Below are 10,075 nucleotides of genomic sequence, written 5' to 3'. Positions count from 1 at the left end.
CTGTGTATTGAGCGTTTTCGGTCAAGAGCTTTACATATAGGCCATTGTGGTGAAGAAGGTGCAGAGATTACACTAATTTTTATAAGGAACAGGAGGTTTGGAGAGGTTTTATGACTTGCCCCAAATCACACAGCTACTGAATGGTAGGACAAGATTTTGCACTGAGCCATGCTTTCTATCAAGCTACTTAGCTTTCCTTTCTCCTATCAAAGTCTACTCTCAGAAAGGGAAGGTCTAAAGTGCTATTTCACACCAAGGTGTTACTGATATGCCTAATACGTTGGTGTTTGCAATTACTTTTAAATGAGAAAGCCCTGAACACATTATTGTGTGGTCTTTTCTTTTCTTTTATTTTCAAGACAAGTACTCCCTCTGTAGCTCATTCTGGAGTGCAGTAGCAGGATCATAGCTCACTGCAGCGTAGACCTCCTGGGCTCAAGTATCCTCCCTTCTCAGCAAGGATTACACGCGTGAGCCACTGCTCCCGGCCTGGTGTTTCTTAAATAGAAAGGAAACTGATATTTTCCACCATTTTAAGGGCAAAATTTTCTTAGCTTAGCTTCAATTGTTTTCTTTTAAAATGTCACGTTAATATATAGAGACATAGGCCAGGCTCAGTGGCTCACGCCTGTAATCGTAGCACTTTGGAAGACCAAAGTGGGCAGATTGCTTGAACTTAGGAGTTTGAGACCAGCCTGGGCAACATGGCAAAACCCCATCTCTATAAAAAATACAAAAAACCTAGCCAGTTGTGGTGGCACACGCCTGTGGTCTCAGCTATTTGGGAGGCTGAGGTGGGAGGATGGCTTGAGCCCAGGAGGTGGAGGTTGCAATGAGCTATGATCACCACTGCACTCCAACCTGGGTGACAGACCAAGACCCTGTCTCAAAACACACACAGACACAAAACCAGATATAAACTTATGTTACAGCTTTTGAACAACTCGCAAATAAAACCAAAACAGATTTATAAACATTTTCTTCCAGAATAATAAAATTGAAATTAGTAACGTTTCCTGGACTACTATCAGCATTGCATGGTACTGACAGCTGAGGCGTCAGTACCTTTGACTTCCCTGTGGCTCTGCCACTCTCATGATGTGTGAGGTGCCCAATGCAGACTCAATTCTCTCACCTCTTTCCTTCGTTCCATCTACCATATCTCCTTTGCCCACACCATATGTCATTGCAATGGGTTTCTCTTGACTCTAATACATTATTTAGGTATTTGTGCTGTTTCTCTCTTATTAGCATAGCAAGTGAAGTGGTAACTCTTGCTGCCAAAGACTAGTACACACAGGTGCTGCAATCAAGAGGCAGTACTTGGCATGAGATGGTCATCCCAATGATCCAGAATGTGTTTATCTTTTATTATAAAAATTTTAAAGATTAAATTGAGGATCTCTAAGTGTCTGTAGCTCCCAATTGAAGAAACACCATTAAAAGGTAAGTATCTTAATAGAGGAACTGGAGGTGTAGCTGGAAGGAAGGGAAGAAGGGAGAGATTTATCAACCAGGCTCAAGTTGTATTAGAGTCACTTCAATCCAACAAATATATATTGAGCACGTATTACATGGAAACCATTGCACTAGGCACAAAATTAAAGAGATACATATAGGAGGACCATACAGCAACATAATTAAGAGTGGCCTGTGGCATCTGACTATGGGGTACCAATCCAAGGTCTGACGCTTACTAGTTGTGTGGCTTTTCGCTTAACTTTTCTGTACCTCAGTTTCCTCCTCTGTAAAACCAGGACTTTCTCATAGAGTTCTTTTAAGAATTGAATGAATATACATAGTGTGCTTAGGAGAGTTTCTTACATGGAACAAGCCCTTAATAAACATTAGGTATTGTTATATTTATCACACTTGGCTCTGCTTCGGAGTGTAGTCCTCCAGTACCACCTCAGTCAGCTTTGACATTCATTGCTCATTTTTTTCCTAGTAGTTGCAATGTTTCAAGGTAGAGTCATGGAGAACAAGATGATTATTCCCATCATTCAGAGAGAAAAACTGAGGCACAGAAGGGCCCAAGAGCACAACAGTCCTTCATCTGGTCTCAGGGACTACCGCCCACTATCCAAAGAGCTAATAGGAAGGACTCTTTAACTACAGATGTCCCACGGGGGCTCAGGGTTTGAACATGCACCACCAGCTTTTGTTGTTCCTCAGAGCTACCAAGAGTAAAATGAGAGGCTACTTCCTGGCTGTTAGGTTGTCATCACGATTGCCATAAGGACGATGATAGAACTGTATTTTGACCTCTGAGACAAATGACCAATGTAAACAGCAGATGTCTTCATGCTAAGATTAGAGGTTTGCTTTTCTTTTTGTACTCGTCCCATTTCCCTCCCCAGTGGGGAGGGGGTCGGGGGAACCAAAACCGGAATCCTCACTGCTTCTTAAGAACTCAGTTCAACTCTATAATTGTAATTCCCGAATACTTTTTATATGCATAGCAATGGAGTTGTTCAAAATGCATTCAGGGCAAAGCCCACACATTTTCTGATCATCCACTCTGTGTAAGGTTATTTGGGCTGTCAGGGAGAGAAAGCAAATACCCCTCAGCTCGAGGAATGTATGCAATGGACATAAACAAAATCAAATATAGGAGAAAGCAAGATATCAGCTGGATCAGGATACAGACATGAGCTAGAGAACATGGAAGAGGGAATCATTAATTCCCACACTGGCAGGTGCTGAAAGCTTTGAGGTAGAATTTGAGCTGAAGCTCAAAGCATAAAAATCTGGACATTACCTCACTGTGTTCACAAAACTATTTTGTAACACAGACAAGAAAAATATCCACTGTATAGATGAGAAAATCAATGCATAAATTAAGGGAGCAGAACTAGGACTAAATTGTATCTATGCTTAGTGAATGCATACTATATGCCAGGTACTGTGGAGTATATTTTATTATGTGTAATCTTTAAGACAAATAGAGAAGCTATGATTTTCTTCATTCTGCAGATGAGGATTCTGAGGTTCAAAGTTTTAAAATAGTGTACTCGGTGCCATACTACAGTACAAAGGATCACAGCTGTGACCTCTGCCCAGTCTGCCCCATTCTTTTGCTGGATTCCATTGTGTTATATTGCTTCCCAGACTTGCCTTTTCCCGTCCTGACAATAAGGAGGTTGCATCAGTTTCTGATGTCACTCCAGCTCTAAGTATCCTTTTGATTCTATCTTGCTTTTGTTCCAGTTATGTAATAACTCACGAATGACCTGTTAAATAACCCCAAAGCAGGAAACAAGATGGGACTGAATGATACTTGGAAGCTTAGGGTGGCATGACCAGCACTAACTCTAAACTCAACCTCAACCCAACTTAATTTTAGTGCTTATTTTTTATGAGACCAAGATCCATATGTAGCCTCAACAATTTAAGTCAGTTTGAAAGTTATCAAAAAGGATTATGTCTAAGGAGATAAATGGGCATATTTCAAAATCATTTCCATATGGTTTCATATTTCTTTGATAATAATAAAGTGTTACGTGGATCTTGTAGTTTACTCAGTAAGTGGGGGTTTTCAGCTCTGTGTAGTGAGTGAAAAGAGAATTGGAATGAAAGTCAACACAGGGTGGGGCATTCTAAATGTGTCTTAGCCATAGAGGTGCTGTGTGACCTTGGGTAAATCACCACACTCATTGGCCTTGATTTCTTGTCTGTTAGTAGAGAACCTAGATAACCTGCTGTTACAGTCTTTGAGCTTATGACATAGTAATCCTTATGGGAAGATGATCCACATCATTTTTTAATTTTGGGGCACCCACAGTGCCTACCATGGGATCCCGGAGTAGCGAAAGATGTGAAATTCTGTGGTCAGACTGACTTGGATTCAACTTAGAATTCATTTATTCGTTGGGTGAATGTGGGCAAGTTACGTGACCTTCTGTGCCTCACTTTTCTCATCTGCACAATGAGACTGATTTAGGGGTGTTGTAAAGATTCAGTGAGATAATCAGTACAAAACCCATAGCATCGAGCTCAGCACAAAGTAAATTCTAAATTGGCAATACATATTATTATTATAATTATTATTATCATTACTATCACTGCTGCTATTGTTACTACTGGGAATGCTCAATAAATGGTTTTGAAAATTGTTGAGTGAATAAATGAATAAATCAAACTGTTGTATTATCAATGCTAAAAAGTTTAATCCAGACTTTATAAGAAAAAATGTATCCCAGGACTCCCGTTGACACCCCCAAATCTTGTCTTCAGTCTGGTCTACAGGCAAGAGAGTTTTAATATTGAATTCAGGAAGAATTATAGATTCAAATGAGAGCCATGGTTGTATTTTTTGTCTCCTCCTCCAATCTCCTCTATGGTACCATCAGTTCATTCATTGAACAATTACCTATTGAACCATGAATATTACAAGGTTTATATATTTGTCAGTGTTTTTTTAAGGGCAAAATCACATTTTTCTTATAATGCTTAATTTAAAATTTTCCTTGTAAAAAGTAAAACCCCCATAGTAAAATTCCTGCAATAAAAACAAATCTAACAAGATAAACCACTCAAATCTCTACAGCACTTAACACAGAAAACAAATATATTTGTATTACCTTCAAAACTTTCTAAAAATTTCTATTTTTGTTAAGTATAGATTACTCATTTTAAGTCTTTGGAAACATAGGTAGTCAGGCACTCTAAATGTAAATATGTGAAGGTGTAATATATAAAAGCTTAACATACAAAATTATTGTAGGGTTAAATTGTCATATTGGTACATATGGTAGGAAAAAAAGAGCTGCACAGCAAGGAAAGCTTTACTCTAATCCTACTTAGAATATGCCAATCTAAAATTATCAGAAAGAAAAATAGACTTGAGTACTTGCAATTTCCTGTATACTCTGGGCACTATTGTAAACTGAAATATTAGGAACATTTTGGAATAACTATGTGTTTCTCATTTTCTCTGGTCAAATTTGAAGTCTCCAAATTTGAAGTGGCCAGCATGGGGCTTCTCTGATCTACTCTAACTTGCATACTGGATCTTATGATCAAGAACAAAAGAGAAAATGAAGATTTTATATTGGAAATTTTTTTTCTGAAATCTTTACAACTTTAAAAATCTTTTATGGAAAATTATTTTGTTTTCAATTTTTGTTTATATTTATCCATAAATGTTGGATTCTCTTTTTACTCCTTTATAAGGAGTAAGCTTTCATGTGGTTCAGTGTGGGGTCTGGATATTTGAATTTGGGTCTTTTATGAGGTTTCTCCTTTACTTTCTGGAAAATTCTGTTCATCCTTCAAGCTCAAATATCAGCTGTTCTCTGAAGGCTTCCAAACCCTTCGGTGCTAGATTTGTAAGTTTAACTTATGTTTTTTAGAGGGTTGTATTAAAATTATATCTTATGTTGTAATTATATATATTTACATGATGAAACTCAAGCAGTCCAGAGCTCCTTATGAGTAGGAAATCTGTCTTGTTTTCCTTTATAGTCTTTATAGTTTTCTGCTATAGTCTAGCAGAGAACCTAGCTCTTTGTAAAGGCTTATTTAATGTTAATTTAATAAATGATTAAATTAATGAATAAAATTCTAATTGGTTAAAAATATTAGATTGGAAATAATTTAGCTTGCCAGCCACTAGGAACAGGACACAGTGAGTGTACATGAAATTTTACCACTGGGGCTCTCACACTCTCCAGAATGTGAATCTGAACTTCCGTTTAGGGTCTGTTTACCATTGTTTCCTTACAGTTCATGTCAGATAACAAATTCAGTTTCCACTTGGCCTGCTAATTACATTTCACTACTCACGCTATGGCTACATGGTGGCATTCTAGGTGCCATTTGTCCATGATTTATGACATTTGACTGGCTTTCTGCAGAACTCTTTGCAGTATGCTCTGAATTTGGCCACTACAGGGTGTTCTGAGTTGCTCTACCATGGAGTCCCCCAGGATTAAAGAATGCTATTGGACAATATGTGTTTCCCAAACTCTATTCCCTCCCACACTTCTGGAAGAGGTCAATAAATTGCCTGTAAAAAAAGGTAGTTAAATATGGATATTACCATTTCAAATACTGAGAAGTCTTGCATAAAGAAATCTAGTTAAGCTTGTTTATTTCAAAGGTGCCCAATCTTATTTGACCACAGAATCCTTTTTTCAATACAGAAGTAACAGTTCATAATATAGTAGCCTTCTAAAGAACAGAATTTGAGCTCAGGAGCTCAAGACCAGCCTGGGCAACATGGTGAAATCCCATCTCTACAAAAAAATACAAAAATTAGCTGAGCCTAGTGGCGTGTGCTTGTAGTCCCAGCTATCTGGGGGGCTTGAGCCTGGGAGGTCAAGGTTGCAGTGAGCTGTGACTGTACCACTGCGTTTCAGCCTGGGTGACAAAGTGAGACCCTGTCTCAAAAAAAGAATGGAGTTTGAAAAACGTTATCCATAAGTTTACCCCACTTCTACAATTGAACCACTTCTGTTCCCAAGATGTGCTCTGTGCTTTTTTTTGCCTTGCTGTCTCTGTTCATATCTGAAACTCTTTCATATCCATCTGTCTACATTCTGTCCATTTTTCAAAGGCCTAACACAATGTTACATCTTCTACAAAGTATTTTTGTTGGCCTTTGATTTCCCATAACACTTTCTATAACTTTCTCATAGCTCTTGTAATTTTATTCGTTTTATTTTCAGCTTATGTTTCTCCTCCCCTACTGTTGAATACCATGAGTTTGCATCTCTGGCCTGCACCTTTTTTGGCTGGGTGTGTTATTCAGGGTCTTGGCAATAGCACATTGGTTCAAATGATGATACTTTAATGAAGTGGCTACTTATGGAGGTGAAGACAGGGTAGAGGGAACAAACAAGCCAGAGAGGCATCCAGGGTCTAGCAGCAGTGGGAAGCCATCACTCATCTGGGCAGGAGGCAGAAAGGAGAAAATGCTGTCCCAGAGCCCAGTGAGCATGAGCACCTTGGAGGGAAGCCTGCTTCCAATTGCCAAGTAGTCCATGGAGAGTTGCAGCTGCTGCAAGAAATGGCTCCCCAAGGACGGAGGAAGTTGGAAAGAAGCACCCTGACCTCTTCCTACTCTGATCTCCCGAGGCCTACCAAAGTCAGCTCACAAGGGAGTCAGGTTGTGCTGTCTATAAGGACCAGCCTTCTGAGCACAGTGCAGGGTAGTGAAGGGTGGAGAACTCATGGGAGAGAGGCAGACAGAAAATAATCAGCACACTGGGAAAGCCTGCTTCAAAATAGGGGTAGTGACCAGTACCCTCCTCACAGGGCTGTAAGGAGATTATAGGGATTTCATTAGAAGATGTATCCAAATATTAACATATCGCACAGAGCCTGATTCTCAAATTATTTTAGCTACTCATAAGAATCCTGTGAATAGCTACTGGTATAAAAGCTGATTGAGGAAGATGTCATGCATTGTTTATTTTTCAGCTCTTACACATGCAGCATAGGCCCTCTGAGCAGTAGGGCCATGAATGAATGCCATCAGGTGTGCCACGGGTAGCCACCTTGAACAGAGGTCACAGGGAAGCTAGTTCGGCTGTTTTGACTAAAATCATCAGTCAGTCTGACCTTGGAAAACAGACAGCAGTGAGCTGACTTTAAGACTTATTTTTAACTTTCAGCAGATTGTTCTGGCACTTCTTCCCCACAGTCTAGGCCTCTAGGTTTTCCTTTGTCTCTTTGTGGAGGTGAGAGCTGCTGAAAAACAAGTGAGCTTGTGAAAAGTGCCTCACAGCCATCACTGGAAATGGCACCAATTTGTCACATTTGAAAGCCAGCTAGAGGTGGCTGGCCCAGGGGTTCAGCAGGAGGATTTGTACTTACAGAAGCAAATTGCTTCCTCCTTTTTCAGAAGAGTAACCTGTTTTATTTCAAACACAGGATCACCTGGCTCCTTCTGCCCTCAGCACACAGATTAGGGAAACCACAAGAATAATCATCCATGTGTTCTTTTCACTTCAAAGCCCTGCAGAATGCCACAAGGGCTGGTTCTCCCACCTGAAACAAGAGAGGCCCTTCCAGGGCTGTGCTGGTTTAAGAAAGCCCTTTCCTGGGAACTGGGGGAGTGAGGTGGGACTTACCACATGAAGGCAAATCTGTGTCAGACAAGGAAGCCACACAGGTACCCTCCACTGCAGCTCTGCGCCTGTGCTCCTGGAGGAAGGGTGAGTTTGCAGGGTGACAGCTCTGTGGAACCTGTCACACTGACAGAGGCAATGAAGGTCACACTGGGATGAGATTCCAGTACTGACACCAGCAGCTGCAGGTAGGGACTTCCTTCAAAGAGGAGTGACTTTTTTATCCGGGTTTCCGGCAGACTAAAATTAGTGGGAAAAAGCCCCTTGATCCTGTGGGATCTGTAAGTAGTTGCTCACATTGTTGTCCCTGCCCCTGGGAAATCAAGACATAAACCCAAACTGTTAATAAATGGCTCTGATGTCACTATACCCACAAGCCTCACACTTTCTTAGTGGGCCAATCTTGAGTCCTCTGGCTTTTCCTGGAGCACACAGATATTTAGTCTCTACTCAAGGCTGGCAGAGGTGCTGTTTGGGGAATTGTGTGAAGTCAGGGTGAGGACAGACTCTCCAGACAAGAAGTGGGTCCACTCCATCAAACATCAGGGTGATAGGTAATACAGTGGTTTGAGGATCATGCTGCCAATAAAAATGGGCTCTTCCCAGCAATGTGACACCACTCCAAGATGACATGACAATTTTCCTTGTAATGTGAAAATGAAAAAGTCACTTGGCTACAATCCAGGAAGACCCAGGAAGTCTAAACTACCTAAACTACCATGACCTCACAGTTGTATAAATAGCATTTTGGAAAATGAGGTTATCCAAGCTATTTGCTCTTTCAGGACAAGAGATAGCAATCTCTCTCTCCCTCTCTCAGTGTAATAAAATTGAACTCTTAAATCCTCAAAAACCTTCCTGCAGGAAAACTTAAAACAAATACATGACAAGCCTTTGATTTGTTAGCCTAGCTTTGAAGGGTTGATTGCTGACTTCAAGGCAAATTCCAGTCTTGGTAGCAGTCCCCCAACCCCAACTACAATCTGTAATTTTATTATCAACTCTTTCATCCTCTGCCCAACAATCTCCAAGCTTCAGGGAAATGAAGTTCACTCAGAGATTGGGTATTCTTGATCTAAGCGTGATAGGTGTCAACCTTTGCATTTATTCTGATCCCTACCTGACAAGAAAAGAAAGGATGAGTTAGCTATAAAATGGTTTTGTGTAAAGTTATAGTTTTAAATAGTATAGGTTGGTGCAAAAGTTACTGCAATTTTTGCATTGTTGAAATTTGCCATTTGATACTGGAATACATTATTAAATGTTATGTTATATATCACTTTAATGTACATTTCTCACTTTATGTTTTTTGCTAATGACTTATTACTTGCTGTTTATTTTCGACTATAAAAATGATGTTAGACAAAAAGCAAATTTGAGCAGTTTTCTTATTCGAGTTCAAAATGGGTCGTAAAGCAGCAGAGACAATTTGCAACATCAACAACACATTTGGCTCAGGAACTGCTAACGAAGGTACAGTGCAGTGGTGGTTCAAGAAGTTTTGCAAAGGAGGGGAGAGCCTTGAAGATAAGGAGCATAGTGACTGGCCGTCAGAAGTTGACAACAACCGAGAGCAGTCATTGAAGCTGAACCTCTTAAAACAACACGAGAAGTTGCTGAAAAGCTCAACATCTACCATTCTATGGTTGTTTGGCATTTGAAGCAAATTGGAGAGGTGAAAAAGCTCAATAAGTACCCACTCATAGGTGCCTCATGAGCTGAGAAAAAAAAATGTTGTTTTGAAGCGTCATCTTATTCTATGCAACAACAACAAACCATTTCTTGATTGGATTGTGATGTGCGACAAAAGTGATTTCATATGACAACTGATGATGACCAGCTCAGTGGTTGGAACTAGATTCTTCTCGCTCCAAAGCACTTCCCAAAGCCAAACTTGCACCAAAAAAGGTCATGGTCACTGTTTGGTGGTCTGCTGCCAGTCTGATCCACTACAACTTTCTGAATCCCGGTGAAGCCATTACATCTGAGAAGTATGCTCA

This window comes from Pan paniscus, chromosome 9, assembly GCF_029289425.2.
Source record: "Pan paniscus chromosome 9, NHGRI_mPanPan1-v2.0_pri, whole genome shotgun sequence".
Taxonomy (NCBI): Eukaryota; Metazoa; Chordata; class Mammalia; order Primates; family Hominidae; genus Pan; species Pan paniscus.
Note: the sequence above shows the minus strand (reverse complement) of the source record.